The sequence below is a fragment of the Taurulus bubalis genome, assembly GCF_910589615.1.
Source record: "Taurulus bubalis genome assembly, chromosome: 19".
NCBI classification, from domain to species: Eukaryota; Metazoa; Chordata; class Actinopteri; order Perciformes; family Cottidae; genus Taurulus; species Taurulus bubalis.
Window position 1 is genome coordinate 12,926,150 of NC_136607.1, and position 18,508 is coordinate 12,944,657.

Below are 18,508 nucleotides of genomic sequence, written 5' to 3' on the forward strand. Positions count from 1 at the left end.
GATGGTAAATGATAGAGGGTGAGCAGGTGAGTTTACTGTGACCTTGGACTTCCAAAAATAAGCCTTTTCAGAGTGGAATGGGCAGTTGTGTGCTCTTGACAGTGCTCTGATCATCTTAGCCCATCGTGATATAAAGGGAACGCCAACTGCAAAACAGTTTCTGCTTTATCTAAATCCCCTCCTATGATTTACTACTTTGGATGACTGATGGAACTATGTATCCCAAGAAGCTGTGCAGTTTAGCACACTGAGAAGACCATTGTGTCATAAAGCTAAACAAATGACATCTCACCATTGAACTTTGAACAACTGAGCCAACACATGTCTCCTATGAATTGGATGAACCTATGTTTGTAGGGAAGATAAAAGACAATAAATAATCAGGCAGGAAAAGGTCACTATTACTGCCAGAGTCTAGAAACACCAAGGGTAATTCCAGCGTATGCATAATAACAGGACAGGGCAAGAAACACAAACTCAGACTATAATACAGGTTTTAAAAAAGCTTTTAGCAAAAACATATCAAGTTATCATGTCAGGTCTATTGCTTCAGGATTGCCATCATCCAGCTTCAATGAACAATGATTACAGTGTAACCTGTCTGGATCTTGGGCCATTAATGTAATTAGGCAACTTCTTTGTGATCTGTTTACAGCATGGAACATTTTTGTCTGATGAGTGACTATTTTCAGAAAAGGCAAGCTTGGCCATTGGATGATATCAAGGGGCCCCACTCTTCCATGGGTCCATCAGTACCAGTTTACAATAGTTTCACCAAGCTTTATCCTAAAAAAGAAGCCTTTAATTAATAGAAACTGAGGATGCACACAAACTCATGTTTTACAACATGTTTTACACACACAGTCGTCCGTATCCATATGCACGCACAAATGTGATCTGCAGAACACACAGCAAAGCAGTCAAGCTTTCTGATTCAGTCATAAACAAATATTAGAATAGCACTGAGCCGAAGTTGGCTCAGTGAGGAGGCATTTCCCTGAGCCCAGTGATCCTGTAATTATTGCCACACAGAAGGTGAAAGGATTGCTGATTGCTGAGGGGGTGACCTCTTGGTGGGGGATGGACGGATGTAGTAGCTAAGGCCAGTTCTGCGGCTATTGGTGTGTGTCATCATCCACCATATGACGTGTCCATGTTAATGCAGAATGTCCCCCGTGGGACAGCAAAGGGACTGAGCCCTGCAGACTTACAGAACGAGCGGTTTGCTCATGATACCTTAGGTCAAATATTCTCCTCCCAGCAGTCATGATTTCACAGAAACTGTTTCGAGAGCCACAGCTATCTCTATAATGGAAATTATAATGTAAAAGTGCATTAAAGACATACAAAAATATGGATTCATATGATCAGTGTTGTATGTATATATCAAACTTAGAACAAGTATTTCTTCTTCTTTGCTGCTTCATCGTGGCATCTGAAGCTGAAGCTCTGTTTTTCCTCTTATAGTTTTAGCTTCCCCTGTGCAGATAAAAAATATAGCGCCACCATATTGCCGTAGTGCCGCTCCTGTTAGAAATGAAATCCACTAAATGTGGCAAACCTTCTAATTTGAAAGAGCCAATTATGAGTAGCATTTCTTTGTTTTGTTGGTCTCAGAATTAGCAAATGAGCGTATATGCTACGTGGGCTTGATATGTTCTCTACTTTACTCTCTTTTAGCAACATCATCGAGGTCACAGCCGATAACAATTCAAGTATTTGGGATAATCGTTTGTTTGCAAAGGGCTACTCTTGCTTCCCCATGACAAGTGATCAACTGATCCTGTTTCTCCGAGCCTACTTTGCCTTCTTAGTTTCTGCATAGCTTCTGAAGGATCTGTCGGCTGATTAGTATGAAGAAAGTCACAAACCTATGCGGATCGTAGTCCACGGTCCTTGTCAGTAGATTTTCCTTAACTATGACCATGAATTGAAATTCATCTGCTTTGACACAACACTGAACTCCAAGTGCCCGCTGGATGTTCTCTGAAGGCCGTGTCTGTATCCTAGTTTTAGGCATGTCCTTCTAGCGACAATCACTTCTTTGTCAATGGATTCAAACTTGTGCTGCAGGAGGTTTTCTGTTCTGCACAAGCCTCTTGACTCTTCCCCCAGATGCTTGGCTGCATTGCATAGCAGGTGACTTCACGCTTGTTCAGCCATCGTAACAGTAAAAACTTATCTGGATGAAATTGATGTACACCGAGCATTTGGAGTCCAGATCATCTTTGTCCCACCAGAGCAACCTCAGGAAGTCTAAACGAGTTGAAACTGAGAAAAATCCACTTCTCATAAATGATTCTTTACTGATGTTGTCCACGCTTAATCCTTTCTTCATAAAGTTATCTTCCCTTCCATGTTGTGAATTGAATGGCCTTTGCACTTTGCACAGCTCCCGTGGTCTCTGTGCTTGAGACTCTGCCACTAACAACAAATGTTCTAATGATTAATCTGTAAAATATTTTACAATTAACTTTCCTCTAAAAGATCTAATTGACCATTTCCTGTTAAGTTCATTTTGACAAAGGCAATTTTGAACACTAACTAAATACACTAACCCTGAAATCTTAAATAAAGATATTATGATTTCCTATCAAAATATGCTTTCCATATTGTTACAGTGCACCGTTTGTAATCAAACTCCATAGATTTTTTCGACGAACCAGCATAAACTGTCAGAACACACCAGCTCTGTGTCCCTGCGCCGCGGGCAGAAGCTTACATGCATATGAACGGCACCAGTTATCTCTCCAAGCCGGAGCGCATGGAGCTCCCCCAACTCATCCGCTCAGAACACTGCCGGTATGTTGGCCTCAACACAAGCTTATCTGGGACCATTCATCAAAACAAAAAAAGAAAATCTGAAAAGCTCCCACACATCTTCACCAAAAAGTAGCAGGAAAATTACTTTGTGGCTTACTGTACTATATACTATTGCATACTTCCATATTGCAAAAAGAAAACTCTAAAAGCAGTTAAACTTATCTAAGCTTAAACATCAGAAGATTAGAAATTACTTTGGCACAAATATTCTAACACACCTTAATTACAGGTAATATGTCCTTCACATAAAAAAGAAAAGAAAATGCACTTCAGTGGAGTTACTCTTCAACTTTTCACTGCTTTAGCGTACATTCATACGGATATTTGAATTTTTTAGGTGGGCCTTTCTTTTAGGTTGCCTACATACGTTTTCTGGTGGCCCATTCCAGCAGTATATTTTTTCTTATATGGGCTCCTGCCCGTTCATCCAAACTGGAGACACGCCAACTGCCATCTACTGGAGGTGATACACTGACCTCATACAACCCCATATCAAAACATCCTAACGTCCCTTTCAGTTGCCCTTTAAACCAATTTACCCTTCATAAAACAGTTTTTTTTAACTAATCCTAATTTCAATTCATGTCCTTTATAAAACTTTTACTAAACCATGTCATGATCTTATGGAGTAATGCTGCTGCTCCAAACATGGAGGCTGAGCACAATATGAGCAAGTTTAACAGACCTGAGTCCTTAGTTGAACCACTTCTCCTACCACTTTAATTGGGAGGTTGTGGTAAAGCACTTTCTTGGCATTGGCCTGAAAACTTGGCTTTCAACACAGTCTAATCCCATTGCAGTGAGGCAAAAAGTGCTATGCTGATCTGATACTCTGGATTTCCATAGCGCCGTTATCCACTGCAGTCATGTTCCCTCTCCTCCCGGCGTTGAGAAGGTGTGTTCTCGCTGTAGTTCTCGGCACATCAACACAGACACAGGTCGGTTCTTTGAAACGGCCGTTTATTGCTTGGGGACATCTTGTGTCTTTGATGCTTTCCACGCCTTAGTCACGCCGTGAGAACTACAAATGGACACAGTACAAAACACGTCCACAAACTGTTCAGTGTGTAAAATGAAAACAAATGAAAATGCTTCATCGGTGCAAACACACAGATGACATTTTGCAGGTAGTTAGAACAAAATACCTCGTTGGCTGCTTGTCATGAAGAGGCTCTTGAGTCCATCAAAGTTCTTCAAAAGTCTCTTTGACATCTGCTTTGAGGCTGCTTCAGAAGTCAATAATTATATCTTTGAATACATTATAGGAGAGTTACACACGGGAGATGTTTGCTTTCAGGCCTTTCTGCCAGAAAGGGATTGTCTAAACTCAAATTTGATCTTTTCTAAAAACCTAACCATGGAGGTTTATTTCCTATGGCGAACGATATTTCTGTCAGAAAGACAAACTTCTCCCTTGTGCGACCTCTGTGAGAGGCATCCACCTCTTCGTTCACGTTGGGTTGTTTACAGTCCATCAACAAATTCCATCGTAAATTATTAGGTCCAAGACACACACAAACAATGGATTAATGAAATAATGGCTACAACCCTTCTATCTGTTGCACATCCTTGTACTGAATGAAGTAACTCAGTTTATTCACATTATATTTTTATTTTAACTCATCAAATACATTATTTATTTATGTATGTATTGCTTATGGAATCAATTACCAAGTATGTATCATGAACATATTCATGCAAACATCCCTTGCATGTGATTACTCAAACATGTTAAATCAGCTAAACGGTATAATGGTAGCTTGATCAATATTATGCCAAACAAACGGCAGCTTGTGTGGCCATTATTTTAAATGACACCTGTCCTTCTCACACTATTATCTGGTGTTCTAGGTGTAATGTGACTACTGCAACGCAGCCCTTAAGCAGGCACCATGAGCATCTTGCAACGTAAAGATGGAGAGGAGATCATTCCAGCTCAGTATTTTGGCAAATAATTCACACCTTTTTGTATACAAACTATAATTAACTGTATTGAATCCACCTGGACCTGAATTGTTTTACCCTTTCATATACGCTGTAGTTGTCTCTGTGCTGGACACTGCCGGCCTCCTTCAGACTCGGTGCCAAAGACATCATGTCGTTCTCTGTTACACATGATAAGTTGTTATAGCCACACTGGGCTCCGCCTGGAACGAGCACAGACAAATTGACTTTATCCTCTTTTGTAAAGTTCAGGGGTCTGACAGACAGACAGAAACACACAGATGGGGAGGAATATCTCTGCGCATCTGTAGGCTATGTCAGGGAGTCATGAGGCATCTCGTGGGGCATGTTTAGAGAGTAGAGAGTGGGGTTGAGGGGCAGTGGGGGTTATTCTGTGTGGAATGGAGCAGACTGAAGGGGGGCAGGTCACTGTGCCTTCAGGCAGGTGGGGGTGGGCTCAGGAGTTAATTGGTAGTTTGGGGTTTGATGGTGAACTCTGCTGACAAGTCTGTGTGGCCAGACCCAGTGAGCCCTGCTGCATATTCACTGTGTCGCAGGGTATTGCGGCAACTGTCACAGCTCAGCAAGCCAGAGAGATAGAAATAGAGAAAGAGACTGTGAGGGCAGGAGAGGGAAAGATGTGCGGGTGAAAGAAGTGCAGGAAAACGACTCGAGAGTAAAGATGATTCACTTCTTTATTCCTCATCTTCCTTTTCTTTTTTTATGTTTTCATTCTTACCATATGATACGGAAAGTGTCCAAGGCTGAAAGCTGGCATTTGATTTATTATAAGTATAAACTGTTCGCTGGCCTAGTGAGAAGAGACAGTGATGACTGTTTCAAAGCCAGCTATAGCAAGTGGAAGAGAGGGAGAGTTGGGGCCAGAATGAGGCTCCATGGAAGCATGACGCTGGAGTGACTCAGTGAAGCCCTGGTCCTAATTGTGGCCCAGGGAAACTATTGTAGCCGGGGTGCAGGTCACCCCGGGCCCCAGGAAGGTTACACTGGCCCTCTTAAACCTGTTGTTGCCTGGCGCTCACATAAAAATTACACCTCGTAAATATGTACAGCTAGGGAGTGTGTGAGGCAAGACGGGGTCAGTTACTTTTCTGAACCCTGCCCTTTAAACTTGCAGTCACCTTGGTCTTGTTGCTGACTGCCTGTTAGGTTGTTCGCTCACAGCCTGCGTAGCAAAATGGAGACAAGCAGCTGTGTATTTACTGGCTTGTCTTTTTTGCTTGGTAGTTTTTTTGGCACCTCATGTTTCTCTTTAGCTGAACAGCACTGAATTATGTCTCCTGTGTCGAGGATATCATGTTTGTACATAGCAATTCTCTTTCATACATTCTTATCAAACAAAAATACTGTTGCTTCCATTGTCATGGGACTCCAGGGCTCGGATACTCTTCATATTGCCCACATCTCTTGCTGGTTAATCTATACCAGTGGCAATGGTAGGAATGAATTGACACAGGACGAGATACAACTTTTACGTTTTTGAGAAAAATATTTTTTTTGAGTACTCCACCAATATAGCATTGCACTTTTTTCAAGATTGATGCAGCAGAACCAGAGGTGTCATCTTTGTATTGCTGTCAGTGTCATAAAACGTGTGAATAAAGTGGACAACAGTTTTTACGATGCTCTTTTATAGACAAAACATAATATGTTAGTGTTCAGAAGTAATTTACAATATATACCGATTATGTTATTTGCAAAAAAGTCTAACTGTAATTGCAAAAAGTTAAGACCGACTACTGTATGTGCGTACATGTATAGTGTGTGCAGAGCAGGCTGCAATAAGGCCTCTTTTGTTATGAAGGGTGAGTAATGGGGATACAGGCACCAGAGAGCCCAGGGGAAGGCATCAAAACCTTTGTCAGTCTGATATTGTTTTAGAACATATTTATCCAGCTTCAGCTTCATTACTCATTGCCCTCTCTCTCTCTCTCTCTCTCTCTCTCTCTCTCTCTCTCTCTCTCTCTTCTCTGCCAATTTTCCCCTTCTTTGGTTCCCAGGGACCTATGTGGGAACAATAGATGTACAATTAACGTGGGCCAGGCACGGGAGAGCAAGCGTTTGATGTTCCTGTTGAGTGGTCTCCTTGCTAAGGGGTAGAAAAGCAATGTTTGGCTGTGCTCAGGCTTTACTAAGTGTTTTCCTTTTTTTCCGAAGCATATTAGCTCACAGATTATTAAAATTCAGGCCATAAATAAGCTGATGGAAGCTGCAATATGCCAGAAATAATGTGTACAAAGGCAAGGCCATCATTATCTCCCCAAGGGCCTAAGTAGGAAGACAAGGAGTGGCAGAAAAAAAGGACAAAAAGCCCCTTTATGTTCACGTTTATTCTGCTCTTCCCTCTCATTTCCTCATGTTCTACTTCCTCTATAGTGTGACGATCAAGACAGATATAGTCATGCCAATACTCGACTAATGGTAACAATAGAATTGGAGATCAACCCTACTAGTTCCTGGTGCATATCAGTGAAATACATCTGTCCAGTGATTTGACTGATAAATGACAACGATGAGTTCACCAATAGGAAGGAGGTGACGGTATCTGTATAGTGTCAAGACAACAGTCTCTTCCTAAATGTAGGGAAGACAAAGAAGATAATTGATAATTTAATTGATTTTATGATGGCCAGACTGTACAGCCATCAGTTTAAATCAAACCTGTCCCTGTTGAAATTGGGGATAACATCAGTTGTGTCATTGTGTCAAAAAGGCACAACAGAGACTATATTCTGGAATGCCTTAAAAAATATTACATTTAAAATAAAATAAAACGACAGTAAAAACCTCCTGCTGCAAATGGAAGGTCGTAAGCAGTGTGGAGGACACCAGCCAACCAGCACACGGTCGGTTCTCATTCCTCCCACAGCAGAGCTCGGACGAGCCCCTAAAAAAAGGTTTCTACCCCAAGGCAGTTAGAGTACTTAACAGCAAGCACTTTGAATAATACAAGGATTTGTTTAATATTGTATAATTTCTTATTGTTGTTGGATCAGAAAACAAGGCCGATGCATTTCATTGCATTTGAAGGTACAACTGTACTTTTTCAAATATAAGACAAAAAACTTGGACTTGGATTTGGAGTGATGGAAAATACAAGTGTAATTGCTGTGCTAAGTGCTCAGGGGATATTTATAGTTTAAATGCAATCGCCTAGTTGGGTCTGGAGGTAAAAGTAACCACTGAGCACCACAGTACCAAATCTTTATTGTCAACAATAGCAGATCAAGAATTATTGTTGAGTCATGAATTGTTCATCAAGTGTATACGACCTCTACCATGAGACCAACACACATTTATCATTACTTATCATTGCTCTCATACTTGCTTCAGAAATACAAAACCACATGCCATGGGTCATTGTTTAAGTATATTCATTTAAATCAGCTGAAATCTAGCAGCTCTTCCCAAATGGGGATGTGTGTCATGGCTTGAGCTGCTGCAACAATGTGAAGATGGAATTTGGACAACATAGAAAACACAATGCCCGTGTGCACGTGTGTATCATATGTGTGTATAGTAAGCACACCTCACACACACACACACACACACACACACACACACACACACACACACACACACACACACACACTTTCGACACACAGTGGCAGGTGCCTTGTTCTACATTGAGTTGTAATGTCAGTGTCTTTGATCAGTGCGACTGCTGATGGAGGTGAAGGTTTCTCGTAAAAGATGCTGGGAAAAGAGAGACATTGTGTCACATATGGTGAAACAAAAACACACGGTAATGCTTCACCATGGCATTGGAGCACTGGGGAAAAGATGGAGTATAATTGAAAATAACTCTCCTTTTGCTTTGTAGATCGTAGTGAAAACTCAGGAACCAAACGCGTGAATTTTCAAAAATGTTGAACTATTCTTTATAAGTCAGGAAAAGATTGTTGTTTGGGTTACATTTGGAAAACATCAACACATTAGTGTGAACTTCTTCAATATTCAAACAAGAGCACATTCTTTTCCCAACCTTAAAATAAGTCTGTGAGTTGCCAAAGCATAACCATAAAGCATCATGCTTTTGTATTCAGGAGCAGATATTGTAGGAGAACGCTGAAGGACATTGACCGGTTGGCAGATACAGCACTTCTATGTATATAGGTATGAAGATGTGTTGTTACCAGTAAAACATACGTGTGAACGCAAATGGCTGCAGTAAAATGCTTTCTCCATTGTACATCCAGAAATGTACAACTTTACAATGTTAACAAGAGGGATTATTTTGAAAGATATGATTTTTTTTTAAACAGAAAAGCACACAAAGAGTGGAATTTCATAGATGGAGGTGGAAGGATTGTTTTCCCCCCTTTTCTTGTGACGTGGTCCATGTCTTTAAGTGTGTCTAAGACTTTCCATTTGGCTGTCACTTTAGATCTTCTTCTTATCTTCTAAGAACTCATCTACTCCTCTTGGCAGCTAATGGAAGCGGTGCGGATGTGTGGCACTAAGATGGCATATCAGCGTGGCCATAGCGTCAGAATGGAGCAATACCTTCCAGTGATGGCTTTCAGTGTCACAGGTAAAGGAGGGGATTTTGGGGTGGTAAAAAATATATATGTATATCTTTAAATGAGGGTATCAATGTAGGTCACAATGTAGCAACGTTGTTCCTCTGAGCATGCTAACAATCACATCTGTGCATCAAATGACAGCAGCTATATCATTATTATTATATCAAATATAGTTGCTCTGACAAGGTTTTCTTATTTATGTCAATGTTTTGTAGTAAGGACGCAGAGGAAAGAGAGGTAATGCTATTTTCTCCTGTAAAACAAACAAACTCTGATAGAACGATAACAGTACCGAAGAGTGGTGACATTTATCGGTATAGTGCCGAAAGAAATTGCCAAGATGGAAAAACTCCAATATACTTTGCATTGGATTTAATGAAACGGATACCTCTCATGGAATTGCTGCCAGCTGCAGAGCACCATTTACAGCTGAGAGGGAGAGAGAGGATAAATCAGAAGTCAAATGCCAATACGCCATCGGCCAATTCTCTCAACCTGATGAAACACAAGGATAATCAGATCTGGAGACGCTTTTTGGGAGTGGAAGTTCTTGGGGAGTGGAAGAGTTGGGTGATGATATGAGCAGAACGGACAGAACAAGGAGCGCTTTTTTCCTGACTGATTGACAGTCCCAAACAAGGCTGTTCTATTGATGGGGGGAATGGGAGGCGGGGCACTGGTTCTAGTCCCCAGACGTCCCAGCAGTGTGAAGAAAAAACACAGAGGAGATAAAATGTTCTTTGTGGAGGGCTGAGGATGCATTGGTTGATTTGTGGGTCAGATAAGGGGAGAGAAATTGAGAGGCTGACGGATGAATTAGTCTTGTTATATAAGGTTTTTCAACTGGGTGTGTGTTTGTGCACATTTATGTTCTTCTTCTCTAATACTTTAATAAACATGCATGATTATAGCAATTAACATGGGAGTTTTATTTGTATGTGTGTGTGTGTGTGTGTGTGTGTGTGTGTGTGTGTGTGTGTGTGTGTGTGTGTGTGTATGGTGTGTGTCCCTGCAAACACATGTTTGCAGTATAGTTCTCTGTGTGTGGTTGTTCGTCATGGTGACAAACGTGTGTGTCTGTGTTGCCTGTCGCAGGTATTTCATCACCTTGTTCATCAGTTAACACAGACGTGGACAGAGCATCCTGAAAGCAACAGCAAGCTTCTCTGTCACGCGGAACACCAGACACCTCGGCCGCTGGGACATTTTAGAAACTCTGCATTTGTACTCTTATTGCATCACATGGTCAGCTGCTGACTGTTTGCATACATTTTACAATGATTACATGATTCATCCATCACAGGCAGAGCATGTTTAAACAGGAGAGTGTGCTACGCCAGTCATAATATTCTCTGAATGCAATAGTTATTAAAAATGATCATGCCATATCTGTTATAATATAGCAGTTGCAGTTCAAACAATAAAGCAGCAAAAAAAAGCAATAGCTCACACAGAAACGTTTCCGCTGTAGACATACATTTGTCTATCACTTGTTAATCTCAAACGTCTCCATAAACTGCCCTTCTACCAAACATTTTAGTATTTGCTGAAATGAACTGATTTATGTCTGTTCATTTTCATTATCAAGAACAAGACCCCCTTCTCTAGAAGAAGACCAAATATATTAATCTACAGTAACACAATGAATGATGATTAGCTTGTTTTCCTTAATTCATTCCTAATTATTTCTGTGTGTTTGGTTTCTTCAAAGACCTTTATATATTTTCTGGGTTAATTATTAATTATAGGCTCTAACTTTTCGTTGTATCAATTGACTTCCATGTTTTTTTTGTCTTTGTATTTTTACCTGGAGTTATTGTGTTTCCTAAAGTTGAACTGAAGGTTACACCTCATCTTCTGATAGCTTTACAGTGATTGTTCATTTTTACTGGAAACGAGCGCTCTGTTCATAACTGTGACAACGCAGACCCACTGACAACGTCACGCTGTGGGGGCCTTTCAGATGATGTCAACGGACCGGTTGTTTGTGTACGTCTTACTGATCCATAATACTCAGCTCTCTGAGGGGGAGAGCAGCAGTAGCAGCGTGGAGAGAGACAGAGAGAGAGAGAGAGAGAGAGAGAGAGATAGATAGAGAGAGAGAGAGAGAGAGAGAGAGAGAGAAAGAGAGAGAGAGAGAGAGAGAGAGGAAGACACCGCTGTATCTGCAATAAGGGACGCCAATCTGCTGAGATGGGTTCCTTTTCTTTCGCAGTTTATCTGATGTTTTTATTTTGTCCGGTGTGTGTGCGTGTGTGTGCGCGCGCGCGCGTGTGTGTGTGTGTGTGTGTGTGTGTGTGTGTGTGTGTGTGTGTGTGTGTGTGTGTGTGTGTGTGTGAGAGCATGTCAGCCATACAGTATATCACGCTACAGCAGCGCCATGACGGCAGCACGCCATGGAGCAGACAGACAGCAGGCCTGAACCCAATAGAGTAAGATATTTTAAACTAACCGTTTACTACCTAAAGCTGTTTGCAGGACAGCAGATTTCTTTACTTCATTTTTAATGGGTTGAGAGACTTACCAAAAATAACCTAGTTTATAGCTTAATTAGCTCCGAATATACAGACGTGATTGTTGCATGCGTACGGCTGCAAACGCGCCGGTTTTAATCGTCATTTACTATTAATTAAACTTTAATTATTATTATTTGAAATACAGTAAATGCATTTTTATATTTAGCCTAATCTTACACTGTACGCATGGCTTGTAATAGGTGTGAAACATAGGTGTTTTACAAATTAACGTAATATATGTTCAAATAAAGACAATAAAAATGACAGTAGATCACCTACTTTTCCTACTTATTATTATGCAACTCGCAAAAATGTTGCACATAGAAAAGGTTTAGTGGTATAAATATATGTATTTCGGTATGCTTTTAAATTAAGGTCAAAGTAAAGAAGAAAATAAAGGCATGTTTTCCCGATTATCAATGTTTTATATTATGTCGAATTTTATAATTTTAAATGAGTTGGCCCCTTTTCTAATTGTATTATTATTAATATTAATAATAACATATACAAACTATAGATCTAGGTGCTGTGTCCAGTAGTTCCCTAGCGCCATGCAGTGGTGGACGAAATATTTTCAATGCGATTTCATCTTCCAGTGCCAGGAGGGCTCTCACTTTGTGGGATCCGTTTACAAGCCGATGTAGATGATTCCTTGTTTCCCCACGTTCCCAAAAAATATTAATACATCCAATTATCTTTCATCCAATTTGTTTATAGTGTTGTCGATTGTTAATTGGAATTATTAGACAATTATACAATATAGCTATTATCCTCCGTCTTCGACTCTATGCATTTTGTCAAATACCCCCAAAAAACTTTTGTTTGAGTCAACTTTGATGTCAGGAATCAAAGGCATTTTAGCAGAAATCCGTTTCAGGAGGAAAAGCCTAATAGCCTAATTGGGTCTATCAAGTAGCCTAAAATTGATAGAATAACATCCCCTCGCGCGGTTCAAAGAATGCCCAAAGAAAACTGTGACACTCTTTCTTTTCTTTTCTTTTTTTTTGGTCTAATGACCCCTGCAATTTTCTTCCACCCCGACTCGTTTGCCGGCGAGGGGAGGGAATATGACATAGGACCATGCGAGGATGCTTTTTCTTTGAAACTGTTTCTGCAGGTCGCTCCTGAGGGGAGTTTGAAAACATGTCAGCCCTAATTTGCGCTTCAGACATCACACCAGCAGTTTCTCCTGTTTGACAACAGAATATTACAATGATCTCTTTTTTTAAATGGGAAATGAATCCGTTGTGAAGAGTGGTTCATTTATGAACATAATTTATAACGCTATTTTAAAAAGCCTATCTATTTTAGTATTGTTGTATTCTTAATTTTGATCTTTATTCCCGCATGGTTTAATAAAAATAAAATTTGGAAATGTTGTTGATTACGTTTTTAGTGTAATTGATTATTATACGTCCTGCCTAAATGTCTATTGCTAAATATTTTCTGAACGTATTTTGAATCTTCTAAAAGCGTTATCTAAAATATTTGACGAAGTTTAACACCGAAAAAACAAAATGTAATCATGTAGTGATGAGAGTAAAAATGACAGTAAAATAACATTTCCCCGCTGATCATTAAAAGAAGAGAGAGAGAGAGAGAGAGAGAGAGAGAGAGAGTTGTTTCTTCTTTATTTATGCCTTATTTGAAAGTGCTTTAACAGTTTTCTTTCTTTCTGTCTTTTATGTAAAAAATGTCACACACTATGCTTAGCCTCCAGTAAAATATAAATAAACTGATTCTGAATATTATTCTGGATCTAAATATGTTTTAATTAAAAACTTTAACAAGCAGGTCTGTTAGTTATTTAGCTTACATTTATAAATCTGTTTTCTAATTAATATCAAGGCAGATTTAACATCAATTAATTCTCAGCAAAACACAATATTTCCACACCAGCTATATATCACTTAGAATAAATGAAAAACATGATTTCTGCTGTATTTTGCACTTCTTATTTATCCCCACGCAACATGTTATTCCTAAGAAAAGGGAATAAACGATGCGTAATGACCATTTCAGTCACATCAGTGATGATACCAGTATCATAGCAATCATTTATCCGAGTTGCCTATTAATCACCTTCCATTAGTGTCTTTTACTGGGCTTTCAGAGACTTGCAGTCCATGTTTCATGAAAAATGAGTCATCAAGCCAACCACAAAAACACTATACTGTAACTAACTGCCTTTTGTTCTTGTGTGTCACTCAAGTGTATTTTTTTCATTTGGGTTCAGAACACAGGCATCGATTAAAATATGTTTTCCCACCATCAGGATTGGACAAGGTACGGCGTCCCATGGGATCCCGAAGGGTGGTGTAGGCAGAGGGAAGGAAAGGGGAGAAGGGAGACTCATGTGCAACACTTTAAAAGAGGAGGGTTCTCCATCTTGCTTCGTCAGGGGGCCTGCTGACACGGGGAAACATCTGCTGCGTCGAAATAGAGACTGATGACTCAAATCATATGCTGTCAGAGGGTCTGCCAGCTTAGATGGGGAATGTAATGGTGGAGACTAGACCGCATCAGTTTGACCCCATGGCCCAAAAGGTATGGGCTCAAAACACACACAAAATATAACCTGTCCTCGTTCATACGCTGGTAAAACCGATCTGACACACCAGAGTGTGTGTGTGTGTGTGTGTGTGTGTGTGTAAAGATGAAAGTTCAAAAGATAAGCACTCAAAGTTGATCCACACATGTCAAAGTGTAGCTCACCTTGCGTTATTGCAGGGACGACCACGACAACAACACATATCAGCGGGGTTGTTTGTTGTCTGTCTCTAATAATCAGACTCTCTGCCATTTGATCTGGCAGCTGAGAAGTCGGTCTCTGTCTGCTGCATGTTCCTTGTTGTGTTGGTCCACTTGAGTGAAAATGGAATTTTTAGGGGCACGTTTCACCCCTTGGTTTACTCTGCAACAGCATGCTCGCTGATGCTTTTATGATTAGGACAACTAAATTAGAACCAGAGAAAGCAAAGCAGCACAAAGACAGACAGAAACGGCTCCAGCGGCCAAGCAAGGATCACTTCTGCCTGCTACCTTTTCTAGTATTGAAGCGCGCAGAGCAAATGAACCCTCGCCTCAAAAAAGATGAATGTTGTCGTTGTTATTGTAATGATAATCACCATGCACGGTGCACACGGCACGGGGAAAGCACGGCGTCCCTTGATAAAGCATGTCAGTTGTTCTGATCATCAAGGCGGACAGGCACAACATTAGGGCCTAAGAATGTTTCAGCAAATGTCTCCACCATAATAGTGTTGATTTACATGTAATTGTGGATCCTCCACGTGAATAAGAAAAGCAGAAAAGCAGGGGAGGAGGAATGTGCGCTTATGCTCTCGGTTTCCTGCCAGTAAGCTGATTTATCTTACCATAAGAGGCAGATCTTGAGAATATGCAAGGGAAGAAAGATAATGGATCATTATTATGTGTTCTTCACTCCCCTATCTTTCTAATGACTGCAGGGCTTTGTGATTCCGGCTTTGATTCGGATCCCATCCTCCAATGTGACTTGAGTGGACTAGCTGAGCTAAGACACAATTTTCAGGAGATTGCAGAGTAAGTGCCTTCGGCAAGACCTTTTTATTTTTATGGCACTTGACTTTCTCTATCTCTCTCTCCTGTTCGGAAGAAAGAGAGCAAGAAGGGGAGAGGGAGAGAGTTTTTCTCTTCGTTATTGATTGGGTTTTAAGGATGAGAAATGCTGGTCAAAACAAATATTAATAGTAAAAGCAATTTGCAATAATGTCTTTAGTGATCCTCTAAAAGTAGAATGTGTATAGTGTTCAGTTTTCACTTCTTTGTAGGTGTTTTTCCCAAAAGACTCAATGTTCAGGGGTTTTACATACTTCCATTTTATATTGCCTCCATTATGATGTTTCATAAATAATGCTCTCATAACCCCTATCGCTATATATATATATATATACATATATATATATGTATATATATATACATATATATATATATATATATATATATATATATATATATATATATATGTCTGTTCATTATGTATTTTCAGTGCATACATCACATGTGTGTGTGTTCTAAATGGCTCCTTCTGACAAAGTGCATTACAAGATCATTAATTAATTTGACTGGTCTCAAGTTAATTAAAATGAGAATGGGAATGTGGTCAAATGAACGTTGAACATTGAAGCTTCAGTCATAAGCACAGCATGTGAACTATAGCGATATGCAAATGCTCGGTTCATCTGTTGACTAACAACTCTCCCTTGTGGGCATGGAGGACATTGCATGAGGAAGGAAAAGTTAGAAAATCACCTTCACCTTTTGTAGTCACTTCAAACGGCATTCTGTCTCTCCCACGCAAGTTCCATCGCAGCTTCTCCCTTTTTTTTTTAAACACTAGTTTTCTCTCACAGAGCGACTTTCCCATCGCTTACACAGAGTGTATTATCTCATTGAGAAGTGCAAGTTACAAAGAAAGCATTGCAACATGTCTTGATTTAATATATCATACTCATTTCCAATTACAAACAAAGATAAGTCATTCCTAATTTTGATTTTAACTCATATATTATATGACAGCAGAGTTGAAAACAAGCTGTGAAAGATCTGTAAAACACTGAAAGTGCTGGTGAAATTCACACAATTATACGTTTGTATTAATTAAACAGAATGGCTATGATCATAAGTAAAACAATTGAACAATAGGATGTTGTGTTCAACAAAACACTGCAGTTGCTAGCCAACACAAACAGGAGTGTATAATTACCTGCATGAGTGGCTGTTTTCCATCAACATACGTTGCATTGAAACTCATGGGATAAGGTCACAGGTGTGCCGTTGGTGGGTGTTTTACAGCTGCCGACATGTCTCAGCCAATCACAACAGCAGACTGGCACCTCCTCTTAATAATTAGGTCAAATCATTTGTGAAATTATAATGTAATTATGAATCAATAATTATATTTTATTCTGAAAATTTGATATGTAGATAGTTAGCCTGTATGTAGATATTATGTTTTAAAATATATTAATATTGATGCCCTTTAATTAACAGCAGTGCTGATGGGTAAGTGATGATTAGTGATGAAGAGCGTCAAGCTTAAGCTGCTGTCAGCTTTCTCACGGCCTTTTATGACGAAAATATGACTATACATCTACACATACTTGTTTCCCCGCCATCTAAGGACAGGCTTCATGCGCAATTCGTTTTACAATAGTAATCTTGGCTTTACAGTGCACGCCTGCGTGGCATTTTAAGAGTTAATATGAAGGTATTAAATACAACATCTTTAAGTACTGAGTATAAGCATTGTCTCTTCAGCAGACCGATGTACCAAACAAATCATATTGCAGGAGATGCAGTGGAAAGAAAACTTGATTTTCCTAAATACCTTCAAACTAACTTTCCTAACTAGGACTTTCATGTCCCATTTGATCTTTAATTCAAATTCTAATTAGGTACACTTTTATTAAATAATGAGACAGCAAAGTATCGGTGGGAGATTCTTTGTTTGCAAGCGGATGATATTCCAAAAAATGGGAAATCTTTTAGCAAAACGCTCAGTAAATAAAACTATGTGAAAGATTAAAATGTGACCAACTAATACGTGACAAGAATATTATTAGACACTGAGTGGAACTAGTGCAATTCAGACCAGTAGACTCGTTATTGCATATCGGTGTCACCGATTACAATTTAATAATTCTGGTTCATCAACATGTTTTGCTACACTGAGAAACATTCCCCTAATTCACAAAATTCCAGTCCTCATCCTTGGTTTTCTTCTCGGCCTCCGCTCCCCACTCAGCCTTCCTGGATGGCTTGTGGCATACAGTCATCAAGGGGATTAATGTCCTTCAAACTTTTTATATTCAACATAAATGCAGATTGTTTTCTCTCTTGCGTTTTGATGTTTCAGAAGAGGGGCTCACGGCGACTGCTTTGAAGTCCGCAGAGCTTTTATCTTCCTCTATTTACGTTGGCTAAAGTGTTAAGTGGAGTTCTCGTTCGGCTTGAAGGATGTAATACCCCGCAATGAGAGATTTACAGGAAGGGGAATCGCAAACTCTCTGTGCTCCTTTCGGCGGCCCCCTTCTAACAAAAACTATTTATGCAAATGCAGAGTCCGTGGATGGAAAGCACTCCTCGACAAAATCAGATGTTTTCGAACAGGCTGCCGTGCTACGTTGGCAGATGTTCTGTCGCTTCAGCAGGGACCCTTTAAACAAAAGCTGTTGATGGCTCTCTGCGTAGAGTGTAAGCTGCGCCAAGAGCTGAATTTCCTCGACGCCATCTGGAAGATGGCTGAGGATGTGTTTGGCTGGAGCTGGCCCGTGCAGGAAAGTCAGGGCACTGATGGAAACAAGTACCGATGACTAAATAACTGCAACTGACCTCCTCTGATTATGTGACAGGAGGAGATGATATTTGAACATAACCCCATCATATAGTAAATAGAGAGATAGTGGTGTTGTTAGACCAGATTTAAGATGGGGAAGATGTTTCTAAAGGGTTAATTATGGTCATTATCTACACTAATTGCGATGTCTTTTTGGAAAGAATCTGTTTAGAAGTTACATTCTTTTTTATAACTTTGTGTTTAAAAAATATATATATATGTCAGGCTGGTGGCAAAAGTCTAGAGGCGACAAAGATAAAGGCGGCCCCTCAAAGAACTATAATAATAGATCTCCTACGTCA